Source organism: Sarcophilus harrisii, chromosome 1, assembly GCF_902635505.1.
Source record: "Sarcophilus harrisii chromosome 1, mSarHar1.11, whole genome shotgun sequence".
NCBI lineage: Eukaryota > Metazoa > Chordata > Mammalia > Dasyuromorphia > Dasyuridae > Sarcophilus > Sarcophilus harrisii.
This window is the reverse complement of record NC_045426.1, coordinates 627,140,029-627,155,833: the sequence shown is the minus strand read 5'-3', so window position 1 is coordinate 627,155,833 and position 15,805 is coordinate 627,140,029.

Below are 15,805 nucleotides of genomic sequence, written 5' to 3'. Positions count from 1 at the left end.
AGTCAGGCATTCACCTTAGATTTTAAGAGAATGGATTTCAAATGTGTCAGAAAAAAAATAGAGATGTGTTCCTAAGAACTCAATTTGTACAAAAGTCAGCCCAGGAAGTTCTCAGGAATGAAATTCTGAAGACCTAAAAAGAAATGAAAGGGAGAATATTCTGGAAATATCAATATGGTTGCACAAAAACTTGATTCCTCATTAAATTGGTTTAGGATGTTAAATTATTTTGTTACTTTTTTAAAATTCAAATCCTGCTTACCCAATATGTCCCTGCTCTCTTCTCCAACCAGAGAGCTCTGACTTATTTAAGAGAGAGAGACACACAGAGAGAGACAGAGAAAGAAAGAGATAGAAAAGGAAGAAGGGGAGAAAGGAAGCAGGGAGAGAGAGAATAAAATAATTTTGCAAAACTAATCAATTAATCAAGCCTGACACTAAATACAATATTCTATATTGACTGTGTCTCACCTCTCCAAAGAAAGGAATGAAGTAGGTCCTCATATCTTTTCTTCATGGCCATTCTTGGTTACTACAATTACAGAGCATTTAAGTTCAATTTTTGTCGTTGCACTTTCCCACTTACATAGTTGTGGTCATTGTGTATATTGATTTTCTGATACTGCTTACTTTACTTTGCATCAGTTCTTATATTCATCTTCTCTGATAGTACAACATTCCATCACACTGATGTATCACAATTAGTTTAGTTATTCCCAAATCATTGAGTGTCTATTTTTTTTCCTACTTCTTTATCACAAAAAGGGTGCTATGATAAATACTGTAATTTATATGTAACCTTTCTTTCTTTTACTGCCTGAAAATTTTGCCTAGTAATAGGATTATCAAGTCAAAGGATATATACATTTTATTTTATAAATACATTTATATATTCAATAATTTCCTTAATCAAATTACAAATTGTTTGAATCTTTCCCTAGCCCTTCCAATATTAACTCTTCTTGTCTTCTCTAATTTTTGTTAAATACCTGAGTGTGAGTTGATACATACAAACTGTTGGGATTTGCCTTTCCTTTATTAGTAATTCGAAACAATCTTTCCTGTGATTTACCATTTTTATGTACTATTGGTTCATATTCATTGATCACTTAACCATTCGTGGACATTTTTTATTTTTTCTTAGTTCCCTATATATTTTGGATATCAGATATTTATTAAAAGATATTTGAGGCAAAGACTTTTTTCCAACAATGACTTTCTTTTTCTTCCTAGTTACATTGATTCTATTTATTCTAAAAATTTTCAATTTCATGCAATAGAAACCATAATTTATATTTTTTGATCACCTTCATCTATTATTTGGTTTAGTAATTCTTTTTCTAACCATTATTTCTAACTATTCTAACTAAGATACACGATTTAGTTCAATTCTAATTTGCCTTTTTGAGTTTGTTGAGATATCCATTGAAGGATGCACTAAATTACCTTTAAAAATATGAATGAATACAAAATCCTGGCATGATCCTATAAAAACAACATCACCCTACACTAAAATTCAGAATGAGTTGAGGCTAGCAAGGGAAAACTAAGAGAAATAAAAAGGCAATATTAGTTACAATGAAAAAAAATAAGACAATCAAAGAAATAAATGGAATTAAAATAACAGAAAAAGCAGAAGTGATACATTCTTATTTTTATCTCTGCTTTCACTGCCAAGAAAAAATATCTTTCATGTTCTTGGAAAAAACAAAAGTCACTAGCAGAGAATTGATGTCCAAGATAAGTAAGTAAACAATAAGAACATTTAGCATCCCTTTGTATATTTATGTTACAAAGTCTAGGTGAAGCACAAGAAGGTGGAGAAAAATGGGATAGATGGTAATATAATTGGATAGATTTGGAATCGATTGAAAGACTTGCCAAACATGTAGTTATTAATGTTTCAAAGTAAAATGAGAAGATGGTCTCTAGTAGAGGGTCCATGGGAGTTGTCCTTGATCTTGTTTTATTTGATATTTATCAATAACTTGAATAAAAGCAGAGATGTCATGCTTTAAAAATCTATAGGTTTCACAAAACTAAGATAATTACCAAAATGGTTAGCCACATTCCAAAAGACCTCAAAAGGGCTGTTGAGACCAAAACAATTTGGCTTCTGGATCAAATCATAGAGTATAGAATTTCATAACAATAAATATTTAAGCAGACATCTGTGTTCAAGAAATGATTTTCATGTCAAAACAATGAAGGAATAGATAATGAAAATGTAAACTGCAGTTTGTGTGTGTGGGAAAAAGTCTGATAGTGGGCTATAAGTTTAATATCAATTAATATATGTTCATTCCCCCAAAATGTAATGTATTCTTAAGTTATCAATGAGCATTCTGTGTCTATATTGTTTAAAGAATAAGTTCCCCTATAAAGAAGCAAGAAAGGTAAATAATTCACTCTATTTCTTTTCTCTTGTCTTTCTTTAATCTGCTTTACATTAAAGTTTGTTGACTTATGTTACTTTAGACCTTAATCTAATCCTATTTTTATACTTAAAAAAAATCCCACACATCTGAGATTCTTAATCAATTCAACATTTTAATTCCCTTCCAAAAAAAAACCCTATTAAATCTATTGTGCATGGTACTGTGCTAAGTACTAAGGATATAAATATCCAAAAATTGATGTTATAAGACTGAAACATTAATAACAATAATGATAAATACATCAGATTAATTTCTCTACGGGAACTTAATCAACTGTGCTTCACAATTCATTAATGATTTCTCTACTGCAGTATCATTCTTCCTTGTCCCAAACAAAAAGCTGGCATTTATTTAGGGCCTGCCATGTGCCAGTTATGTATTGGATACCATGAAGGTTGTATAGAGTATTGCATGAAATTTTTGTCCTTGGAAAGCTTATGTTCTAGTTAGAGAACCAACACATAAAAATAATAATATGTATAATAAAGCCTTCAATGACAGAGAATGAAAAATTATAGCTAAAACACTGCAATATGAGTCTTGAGCTATACTTTCCAACAACAGAGTAGAGAAATTAGCAAAAAGAAATTCCAACAAGTTTCATCTCCTTTAAATTCTAGGTGGTATTGGGGAGCAGTTACTACAACTACAATCTATTAGACAATCATCAACTAATGGTCAAAGTTTCACACTATCTTTGGCCCACAAACATTCCTTCATCACTTACCTTTCTTCAATTTTCAACTTCAACTTTCTGTCTTCTATCTCTTGTGCCTCTTAGCCTTTTAAATGACTTAAATCAGAGCTTCTTGGTTCTCATGACTCATCTTCCACTTATAAAGTAACAATTTACCAAAATTTTCAAAAAACATAATATAAAAAATCTTTTTTGAATTACATCTGTCTCCAACTATCTCCAATGTTTTATGCAATTTATTTTCTTTCTTTTCTTTTTTTTTTTTTTTTAGCTTTTGTATGTAAATTGTGAAAGTTAGGCAAATGAGCTGAAATCATAATGTCCTGCAGCTCTAAAGTTCCCAGCACGCTTGATGTTCCATCTCATTTTTTACTCTTGAAATTATTATTCTTTACACTATAGCTGTTTTTCCAGTTTTTAATAAATAAAAGTGCTTTTGTACCTTCTTGCCCCTTTAAAACCATTAAATTCTTCACATACAAACAAGGAAAAATCCCAGATCTTGCACAAGGCAATTTACATCTTTATATTTATGCACCATTCACTTTCTATCCCAAACTGCTTAAATCCCCATCTGAATGCTGTCTTTTTTCCTATACATATTTTAGCACTTTTTATTAAACCAAAATTCTATTGCTACCCCTTTCAGTTTCAAAACATACATCATAATAGCAATGACATCTTATATTCTTTAGCATTTCATTTAAATCTTTTTTTTTTACTTTGAACAAAATTACTTTTTTTAGTACATTTTCAATACTTAACTATTCCATATGAAATTAGTCATAAGGGCCCTTCCATCTTCATTATAAATAAAACCTTCTAGATGTATGGTTGTCCTGCACTTAGAAAAGACCTTCTTGAGAGCTGAAATAGTCTTGTGTTTCTATGACCTCAGTAGTTAACACAGTTCTTGGTACATTTTTACATTCAAATACTGTGCTTACTCACAAAATCACTAGGAAAGAGGAGTCTAAAGAGGTGAACTTGGACCTATCTTGATTACAAGGATTATAAGCTCCATGAAAGCAGGAGTCATGCATTATTGGTGGAGTTGTGAACAAATCCAACCATTCTGGAGAGTAGTTTGGAACTATGCTCAAAAAGTTATCAAACTGTGCATACCCTTTGATCCAGCAGTGTTACTACTGGGCTTATATCCCAAAGAGATACTAAAGAAGGGAAAGGGACCTGTATGTTCACGAATGTTTGTGGCAGCCCTCTTTGTAGTGGCTAGAAACTGGAAACTGAGTGGATGCCCATCAGTTGGAGAATGGCTGAATAAATTGTGGTATATGAATATTATAGAATATTATTGTTCTGTAAGAAATGACCAGCAGGATGATTTCAGAAAGGCCTGGAGAGACTTACACGAACTGATGCTGAGTGAAATGAGCAGGACCAGGAGATCAATATATACTTCAACAACAATACTATATGATGACCAGTTCTGATGGACCTGGCCATCCTCAGCAACGAGATCAACCAAATCATTTCTAATGGAGCAGTAATGAACTGAACTAGCTATGCCCAGAAAAAGAACTCTGGGAGATGACTAAAAACCATTACATTGAATTCCCAATCCCTATATTTATGCACACCTGCATTTTTGATTTCCTTCACAAGCTAATTGTACAATATTTCAGAGTCTGATTCTTTTTGTACAGCAAAATAACGTTTTGGTCATGTATACTTATTGTGTATCTAATTTATATTTTAATATATTTAACATCTACTGGTCATCCTGCCATCTGGGGGAGGGGGTGGAACAAGAGGTTTGGCAATTGTCAATGCTGTAAAGTTACCCATACATATAACCTGTAAATAAAAGGATATTAAATTAAAAAAAAAGAAAGCAGGAGTCATGGTCCTACCTATTTCTCAAAAACTTCAGAGGGTCCAGTACATGGCTTAATTTAAAGCATATATTTTGAGTAAAGGAACCAACGATAGTTACAGAAATGACCTCCCTGAGACAGATGTAAGTCTGTTTCTCAGTAGCACAATATTATAAAGCCCCAGATGCTTAATAAACATTTAACTCAGTTCTTCACCTCTGGCTCCACAGGGTGCAACAATCCAGCAAAATGTCATGAAAGAGGAACATTACCCTCCCCCAGCTGTTGCTGCAGGAGGGAATGGAAATAAGCCTGGAGACACATACGTGCAAAGAGTATTAGACTTTAGAAATACTCACAAGTTTGGTCTAGGTTCCCTTCCATCTTTTGTTTAATGCCATCTTTCCCTGTTTTGGTTCTCCCTCCTAGTCCAAGGGCCCAATGAACTCATACTTTTCTCAAGTGGGTATCACTCCCCCTTCCTCATGATCCAAAATGCTACCTTTCTCCCTGCCCCATCACAAGTCACCTATTTTTTGTATCACTCCCTGTCAACCAGCTGTCATATAGGGAATGAATCCAATAACCAGCCTGGGGTATACTAGAAAAAATATTATGTGTGGTCGAGAGCTAACTATAACCCCAACTTTAACGCTTAATGACTATGTGACAATAAACTCTTTTAAACTCTCTAATTGGCAGTATTCTCATATCTAGAATAGAGATTTTATTTGTAATAATTAAATCTCAGGGTTTTGGGTAAGAACAAACTTTAAAAGTCCTGTAGAAGCATGAGCTATTATATCCTAACTGTCCACTAAAGAGTCAAAGTCTGGGGAATCAGTGTACCAGTCACTGAGCAAAGCTAGATAAGTTGCTGGATCCAGTTAATAGTATTTCAAAACCCTTAAAGACCACAGTTGAGAGAGAGAATAGTGGCTTTGAAAATGAAGTAATTAATCTTACACACCTGGCAATTAACCTTCAGCTCCCTCTGTCTCCATAATTTACCAGGAGACCAGGCGAACAGGACTTCTGACTTCAAATGCGTTTAGTGTATGACCCCATCCCACCCTTACTGCCCACTGGCTTAGAACCTTTGATATTGCTGTTGTTCTTGAAAATGTTATGTTGTTGTTGGAGTTTCTTTGGTTTTATTTTATTTATATTTTTTTTGTCCAATTCTCTTCTCAGTCAGTTGCCTTGCTGAAGTTTGACATAACTACCAAATAATTCTAGCCAGTGCCTCCATGGGATAGTTAATACAATGAATGGACAAGTCAGGATTCCAAAGAATCTTGCCAGTCTAGAATACTGGGCCAAATCTAACAAGGTGAAATGTAATAGGGATAAAAGTTTTATTGTTGTTTTTTAGTTGTATCTGATTCTTTTGGAGCCCACTTAGGGTTTTCTAGGCAAAGATACTGCAGTGGTTTACCATTTCCTTCTCCAGTTCATTTTACAGATGAGGAAACTGAGGCAAAAAGGGTAAGTGACTTGTCCAGGATCACACAGATAGGCAATATCTGAGGCCACATTTGAAAAAAGGAAGAGGAATCTTCCTGACTCAACAATTGGTACTCTATCTAATGCACCACTTAGTGACCCCTTTTTTAAAAAAGTCTTATACTTCCATTCAAAAAAAATGAACTTCATAAATACAAGATGAGAGAAGGTAGAATTCATCTGAAAAAGAGTTAGTGAACTGCAAGCTCATTCTGATATAGCAAGAAAGCTAATGTGATCTTAGGCTACCTTCAGGAAGCAATAACATTTAGGAGAAAGAGGGTAATGATCCCATTTTATTTTGCTTTGGTTATATCACCTCTTTAATGCTAAAACAAGTTTTAGATACCCGTATGAAGTCATTATAATTTCACATGTATAATCTATATTGGACTAGCTACTATCACAAGGAGAAGGGAGGGAAGGGAAGGAGGAATAAATCAAATTCAAAAGTTCAAGGTTTTAATTCTGAAAAGAGCTATAGAGATCATCTTATTTGATCCCATTATTTTCTAGATGAAATTCTGAGCCCTGGAGAGATTGGATGATTTGTCCAAAATCATAGGAACAGAGCCAGGATTCTAATTCAGATATTCTTTTTTTCATAAAAGCTTTTGATTTTCAAAACAGATGTTTAATTTTCAACATTCACCCTTGCAAAACCTTGTGTTCCAAATTTGTCCCTCCCTTCCCCCACCTCCTCCCCTACATGACAAGTAATCCAATATAGGTTAAAATATGTGCAATTCTTCTATACATATTTCCACCATTATAGTGGTGCATGAGAAAAATCAGATCAAAAAGGAAAAAATGAGAAAAAAAATAAAATGCATGTAAACGACAACAAAAGTAAAAATACTACTTTGTGATCCACACTTAGTTCCCACAGAACTCTCTCTGAGTGCAGATGACCCTATCACAAGTCCTTTGGAACTGGTCTTGGATCACCTTTGAAAAGAGCCACGTCCATCAGAATTGATCATCATATAGTCTTGTTGTTGCTGTGTATAATGATCTTCTGGTTCTCCTCATTTCATTTAGCATTAGTTCATGTAAGTCTCTCCAGGTCTTTCTGAAATCATCCTGTTGATCGTTTTTTATAGAACAATAATATTCCATTATATTCATATGCTACAATTTATTCAGCCATTCTCCAGCTGATGGGCAGCCACTCAGGTTCCAGTTCCTTGCCACAAAAAGGACATGGGTCCTTTTCCCTCTTCATGATTTCTTTGGGATACAAACTCAGTAGAAACACTGCTGAATCAAGGGTATACATAGTTGCACAGTTTAATAGCCCTTTGGACAAAATTCCATATTGCTCTCTGGAATGGTTGCTAACTCAAATAATCTGTTGGTCAATCCACAAATTTCTCCATGATGCTATGGCCATTCTTTCTCTGGAAAAACTCAACCTACTTCACATGAAACAAAAGTGAAACAATGGAATATTTTACATGATTACACATGTATGATCTATATTGAATTATTTACTATCATAGGGAGAAAGGAGGAAAGGAAGAATGAATAGAACTCAAACAATTTTTTAAAGCAACAAATCATTTTACATGTAATTAGGGAAAAAAGAAAATATTATTAAAAAAAATATCGAGAGACAAAGAACCTAGGCCCATATATGAGCCAGATAGGGAGAAAGCCTAATATTCTTTCACCAGATGTTGTCTTCAAATAAGTCAAACCAAAAGCAGAAGTTTAAGCAAAAGAGAGGAAAAAAAAATAAGACTTTTAAATGAGTACCCAGTACTACAACTGTAATCAATAAAAAAGATTATTGGAACCAACAGCAAACTATCTATACATGATCTATATTTTTTTCTAAGTCACCAACCATCACCCATCAATACGGCTCTCCCAGAGTTTCTTCCATGCACAGAATTGCCATAGCTAAGCACGTGTTACATGTGTATGATGCATTCTGTGCACACTCATTGAGTCTGGGTCCCCTGTGCTGACCCTCTCCCTACACATGTACATTCTTACTCACGTGAGACTGATTTAAACATCACACTGGTGGCCCAAGGAGAGGTAGCCCAATAAGAGGCAACACAGTGGGGTGGACAAAAAGCTAGACTTAGAGGAAGAAAATGTAGGTCCCAGACCATCCTTTGATTCCAAACTCTTAACTTCTCAGTACTCTTGAGACAATTTGCCCAGACTATACATTTAGTATAGTTCTCAATCCACACTGTTGGATTTGGCTCCTGGGAAGTCCCTAATGCTGATAAAATAAGTGTGAATACATGAAATAAAAATTTATGGCTCTATAAAAATATTTATTCAATCTGCAAAATCTTTACCAAATATGCACTGTCCTTAAATTATAAAATTGCTATCATTGCTTTTACCTCTGGATATTTTGGGGGGCAATTCCTCCAAAACTAGTCTTCTGGTAAACTGGTAGAAATATCACCTTATGAACTCTGAGCAAATGTCTCCTTTGGTGAATTCTGAGAATCACAGAGAATGTCTTAGCATCCTTTCTATTGGTACCTTCCTGAAATTAAGAACTCTCTAAAACTATCTGGAGTTTGTTTGTATCTCTGTAAAGCCCTTAATCCCCCTCCCCACATAGCAGTTTAAAATCTGGCATTTGTCCTAAATTGTATCATATTTCCTTCTGATTGGAGTTTTGCTTTATTTCTTCACCTCTGCTGTGTAAGCGATGCCCTCCTAGAGCTCTGGGGCTTGGGTGCCATATAAATTAAAATTTAATATGTGTTATTATGATCACTATTATTATTATTACTGTTATTAATAACGTTCTTTTTGGCAGCACATGGAAGCTATTCCAGCGGTGACATTTGGCTCCAGGGATAATGGCTCCTTTTATGCACATGCTATAGACTCGATGCCTGCTGTTTTCATTGCAGAGAGAGCAATTTCTTGACATCAGGGGGGCCGTGGGAGCTGGGAAGCTCTCTAAGCTTTTACATGTTTTCCATAGCAAACTGTAGCTCTTTAGAGGTCCCAAAGAGTGAGGTGACTGTGGCTTCCTCATACAGAGCATTCTATAGTTGAAAGTATTCTGGAAATCAAGAGATATAAATTCTAGATCCACTGGACGTTATTCAGTGTTTCAGGATTTCAGATTCCCCATCTATCCAATACAAAGGGTTAGAATACAGTGAAAAAAAATCAATTCAAGGAATATTTTAAATATTTACTATATTCAAGGTAACGAGCTATGTACAAGGGATCTATGCAAAGTCATATCAGTCTCACTTTTTTCTCCAGAGACATCTGGGTCTTCTGGCAAGATACAGATCAGGATGACTGGAGATGGCCCCAGATGCAATGGCCTTTTTAAGCTAAGGTCTTTCCCAGCTCTCAATTTGTCTGAAACAATATTCATTCAATGATTAAGGTGAGGTAAAATTGAGGCAAAAATAGCAAATAGGGTTAAGTCACTTTTTCATGGTCACACAGCTACTAAATGTTTGCAGTTGGATTTGAATTCAGGTCTTCCTAACTCCAGGACATGCTGGAGTTTCTGACATGCTAATTTCTACACTACCTCAGTACCCCTGAATCAAACCAGATGTGAAGAACTACAATTATGAGTCTCAAGGCAGAAACGCTTGACTTCAAATTGGCCCTCAGACTAGCCTTTGGGACTCTGGGCTCTCTGGGACTCTAATATCGCTTCACCTCTTCCTCAGCACAGTACCTAAGCAAATCACAAGTACTGCCTGTTGATTGATTGCTTGAAAAAAATTATCTGCCATCAAAACTAGTTATTGACCAACACCTAATACCCTGTTCCACACAATAAGGTCAAAATGGATTCATAATTTAAAGAATGATACTATAATCAAATTAGAACAAAGAATAGTGTACCTCTCAGATCTGTGGAGAAGGAAGGAATTTGTCTTTCCCAAAGAATAACTAGAGTACATTATAAAATGCAAAATGGATAATTTTGATTATATCAAGTTAAAAAGGTTTTGTACAAACAAAACCAGTGCAGATGATTAAAAGGGAAGCAGAAAACTGGGGAAAACATTCTTATACTTAAGGGTTCTGATAAAGGATTGATTTCTAAAATAAAATTTCTAAAAATTTCTTTAAAAATTCATTTCTAATAAAAATTTCTAAATTTTATAAGAATACAAGTTATTTTCCAATTGATAAATGGTCAAAGGATATGAACAATTTTAAAATGAAGAAATTGAAACCATTTTTAGTCAAGTGAAAAAATGCTCTAAATCACTATTGATCAGAGAAATGCAAATTAAGATAACTCTGAGGTGCCACTATACACCTCTTAGATTGGCTAAGACAATAAGAAAAGATAATAAGTGTTGGAGGGGATGTGGAGCTGAGACACTAATACATTGTTGGTGGAATTGTGAACTGATTCAATCATTCTGGAGAACAATTTGGAACTATCTCTACTGGATGAATGTGGCTCTTTTTAACAGTGAGGTGATTCAGGCCAGTTTCAATGGTCCTGTGATGGAGAGAGCCATCTGTACCCAGAGACAGGATGGTGGAGATTGAGTATGGATCTCAACATAGTGTTTTTTTGGTGGGGTTTTTTTGTTTTACCTTTTTTGTTGTTGTTTGCTTGCTTGTTTTTTCTTACTCATTTTTTTTTTTTTACTTTTTAATCTGATTTTTCTTGTGCAGCCTGATAATTATGGAAATATGCATAGAAGAATCACACATGTTTAATGTAGATAGGATTACTTGCCCTCTAGGGGAGAAGGTGGGAGGAATGGAGGGAGAAAAAAAAATTTTGAATACAAGGTTTTGCAGGGGTTAATGTTGAAAAGAATCTATGCATGTATTTTGAAAATAAAAAGCTAAAAAAATCTGTTATCTGAGAACTGACATTCTAATGAAGGAGAAATATATAAACAAGTATATACATACAAGATATATAGTAGAAGAAAAGCTCCAGTTTCTTCATCTGTAAAATTAGAGAGTTAAACAGATAATGGCTAAAGTATCTTCCAGCTACAATAATCAATGAACCACTGATTCTGTGAATTCTATTAGCTCAAACTTTTTTCTTTCCACTGTTAGTAGAAGGAGGAGGGGAGAGGTGGTTGACAGGGAAAAGAAATATGAAGAGAAACAAACATCTTGTCTACCCTGAGACAGGCCTGATCAAGAATCATCCTTTTCCATGGCCTTTAGTCATTTTGTACTGGTCATTAACATGGGAGCTGCTGACTGGTGTGAATGTGGGGAGAAGATATAATGGCCCTGAATCAGGAAAGATAAGAGGCTTTCTGGCAAGAATCAAGCCTGGAAGAGACAGGAAGCTCCAGGCAGAGCCAAGGAATGATGAAGGGAAAATGCTGTTGAAGCAGCAGTAAATAAATCATAGGCTAAAAAGGATATTTGGCTAAATGACCTCTCCACACTAGCTTTCTGTGGTCCAGAAAATGCCAAGAATTGTGAAAAGGGCTTGGGCTCAGGGAGTCTGCGCCCCTGAAAAATCCTGAGGGAGACATTGAAAGATAGTGTATTCAAGTAATTCAAGAGTTGTTGACATGATAGCCTGAGAAGAAGGCCTTAATTCTGTAGAGATGGATGGCAGCATCCTCATACCCTTTAGCCTTCTCTACCAAGGTCTGGGCTGCTTCTTAAAAGATCTTGCTCTAAATAGGCCCTTATTAAGGGCAGAAGGAGTGCCACTAAGCTGTTGAGGTTCTAATTAGGAAAAGGGAGAAATAACTGTAGCCTTGCTGACCCCAGTCTGGTTCAGGCTGGTTTCTGTTTTTAAATAAATTATGTTTTTCTCAAATGTAAAACCAATAATAGGATTAGAAACAACCCTAGAGAAAAGAATGTTAGAGCTGGAAGAGATCTTAATCCCCTAGACTGCTAAAAACGCAAAAAATATATAAAAAAGCAAAGTGAGGGTCAGGAAGGGACATAAAAAGGGCAATCTTATTTCTATCTTGTTTTTAGACAAATTATATGTCATGGAAGTAAACAACTTAATGTACAATATTCTTCTTTGTTCTTCCTTGTGTTTTTGGAATGTTTTTGATGATCATTATATTAATGGTAGGAAGGAAACATTTTTTGAAAATATTGAATGCTTAATCATATAATGATAGAATCTGGGTTAGATGAGAATTCAGAGATCATGCAATCTAATACACAAGAATGACTGTAAAATATACCCTTCCATGTAATTCTCAAATACCTTTCTTACTTTCCAACCTTCTTATAATTTACTCTCTTCAACTCTATAATGGAAGGACTCTGGCTTCCTTGCTGCTTTTCACACTCAAGAGAATAAGGACTTCTTCCTTGAGTTCCAACCTTCTACTCTACCCCCATGCCTGCAATATTCTACCTCTCATACATGCAAGTTAAGCTAATTTTTCTTTAAAGGACATGAGAACTTTCTGAAAACTTGATTGGCTCAAGGAACTAAAGGTTTCCTAAAGGAATGACAGTTGATGTTGCTGCCTCATCAATGAAATATAAAGGTGCAACAAGAAGCTCCAAAAGGCTTTTATGCTTGGATAGAGAATCACAAATAACTCAGGCAAAAGAACTTCCCTCAGATGAATCATCTCAAGATGTTCTCAGAGCTCATCCTTGTTGAATATCCTTTTCCTGCTATGGCTAAGTAAATCTCTCTTTTTTTTTTTTGGTGGGGGGGGGTTACTATTGAATGACCCACAAATGTCTTACTTTGTTCTCACTACCAAGATCCATCATATACAGAAACAACCATTACACTTTTTTGGATAACTATTGGGAGGGAGAAGCAATATTTTGGAACTGTGATTTCATTTATCTCCATGAATGGTAGAGAAGTCTCTGTGCGAAAATCTCCTCCTTGAGCCAAAATCTTCTCGACTCCAAGAATGATCCTCTATTCCTCTAATCACTAGGTCATTTTGATCAAATTGATACTCACACTTTTGATATCCCTACCATCCATATGTTTTCTTCTCCATCTTGAAGAATTGAGAAAATATCCAATTATAATAAGGGAATGCTAGCTAATATGGTGATCATGATGATCAGTTCATAATACAATTGCTCTCTGCTTCCTTCCACTGTCTTGGAGAAAGAACTTGGGTGAGTCTACTTTGGACCATGAGTGATTGTAAAATTGGTATGGTGTGATAATCAAAAGTCTTCTAATTATTGTTAAAGCTAGAAGAACCTAAGACTCCCAATGGGCTGAGACAATCATTTAAACATACATATACTTCTGGAGATACCCTATGCCCATAAGTCAAAGAACACCAACCTCTCTAAAGAATTAAAATCACAGATCACCCAAAAGGCAGTGGAAAGGTATACAGTGGCCATGAGTAGAATCATCATACTACCAATGGACAAATGATACAAAGATGGGGTACAAGATGTGTTATCAGAGAGATTTTTAACTGAAAAAGTGGTATAATATCCAAGCATCATCAAGAGTGAGGAATAACTGGTGAGTAGCCAGTGTCTCTGGAGTGGTATCAAATTCAAAAGATCCCGCTGGCCCTATATTGCCTCTCCTTGCTTAATTTCATGTATTAGAAGTTTCTCCTCCCAGCATTAAAGTAAACACACAAATATGACTTTTCTCTATTCTCTCTCTTCTCCCCAAAAAAGTTATGTGTGTGCTAATGTAGTCTACTAAAAAAAAAGTCAGATTTGAATGTTTCATAAAACAAAGTCATATTAATGACATAATATAGTTACAAATGATCAAGAAAATGTTCCTGGCGTAATATATGAGTGTAATATATCACAAAAGGAGGAAGGATGGAGAAAGCTTTGCCATTTACCTATGACCCAAAATGCATTCTCTCCAAGAGCCACTCATAGATACTATTCAGTGACTATTATTTCTATGGTAGTAATTCTCCTCAGGCACAGTTCATCATACTCAAACCAAATTGATCTAGTGAGAAATTAGTGGTAAGAGAACCAGTATTGTGTAATAAATTGGGCATTGAAGTTGGAATTAGGAACAAATTTTGCCTCAGCACTTACTAGCTATGTGTCTCTGGGAAACTTTCTGTACATTAGAGTGGGGACTGTCTTCTGGCTTTCTTTGTATTCTTAGAACTTAGTACAGTCCCTGGCAGACACATAGTAGGCTCTTGATAAATGTTAATTGTCTTGATTCATTTTCCTTATCTGTAAAATGAAGGCATTTTCTTTTGATTTCCTGGCTTCTAAGATTACTCTTCAAATTCTAAATCTAATATACAAAATTATATTTCTTTTATTGTATCATTAACAGTGACCAAAGATTTTTTTCTTAATTAAATCTTCTTGCACTAAGAGAAAAATGATCTAGCTTATACAGAAATACATTTAGCTGTATAAAGAATTTTCTCAATGTAGTCAGTTAATTGGTCAATGTATGCTTGGAATAAGATCTCTAGTTGAATGTCATTGGAATCTGTTCTTAACCTTACACAATTTAACAGTTTAAACAATGACACGGCTATAAACATAAGATAAAAAGTTTGCTAAATTATCAGATACTTCAAAACTAAGAAGGAGAGCTAGTATGTGCTCATATAATAAGAATGTTAAAATAAATCTAGCTTGGCTAAATATCCAGTCAAATCTAATCAGGTGAAACTTAAAAGAAATGAGATAACTGAAACTGAAAGACGATATAACTTGCCCAAGACTACTCATGTAGTAAAAACAGAACATGGATTCTAACATAGATTCTCTGATTTAAAATGTGGTACTCTTTGGACTGTATCATGCTGTGTCTCTTCAATTGCCAAAGTAATGTAGAGTGCCTCACATCCAATTAGGTATCATCCAATTATTGTCCATGTGTACTGCCAAGAAAGTAGAGTGATAAGTTTTGCCTGCCTAAATTCCCTCAAGATCTCTCAAAGTCTTCAGAACTTTTATCCTTCTCCCACTAGCCACAAAGTACGCCACAATAGTTGTACACAACTGATCCATGATAGACATGTAAGCCTTGAATATTGGACATTAATAATCAAGTAGAAACCTTGGCCCTAAATTTTCCTTTTTCCTCCATTGTGATATTCTTATCAACAACAGATTTCTTCTATTTTTTCCCCCAATAGTTGATCCTTGACAGACTGTCATTTTATCACTGGGCAGGTTACAACACTGATTATGTAATTTAGCATTCTCTAACTTATTAACCTATATCAACTGTACAAATTTATGTTACCAATTTCACTATAACTATTGTCAAGCTAATTAGCTTAATACCATCCTTCTATTATTAACCCGTTTGCCCTCCATAATTCTGATCCTAAGGACTGCACTACTAATCTTTCATCCAATAGTTACATAATCACAAATCAAAGAATCAACCAAGAAACAAACAC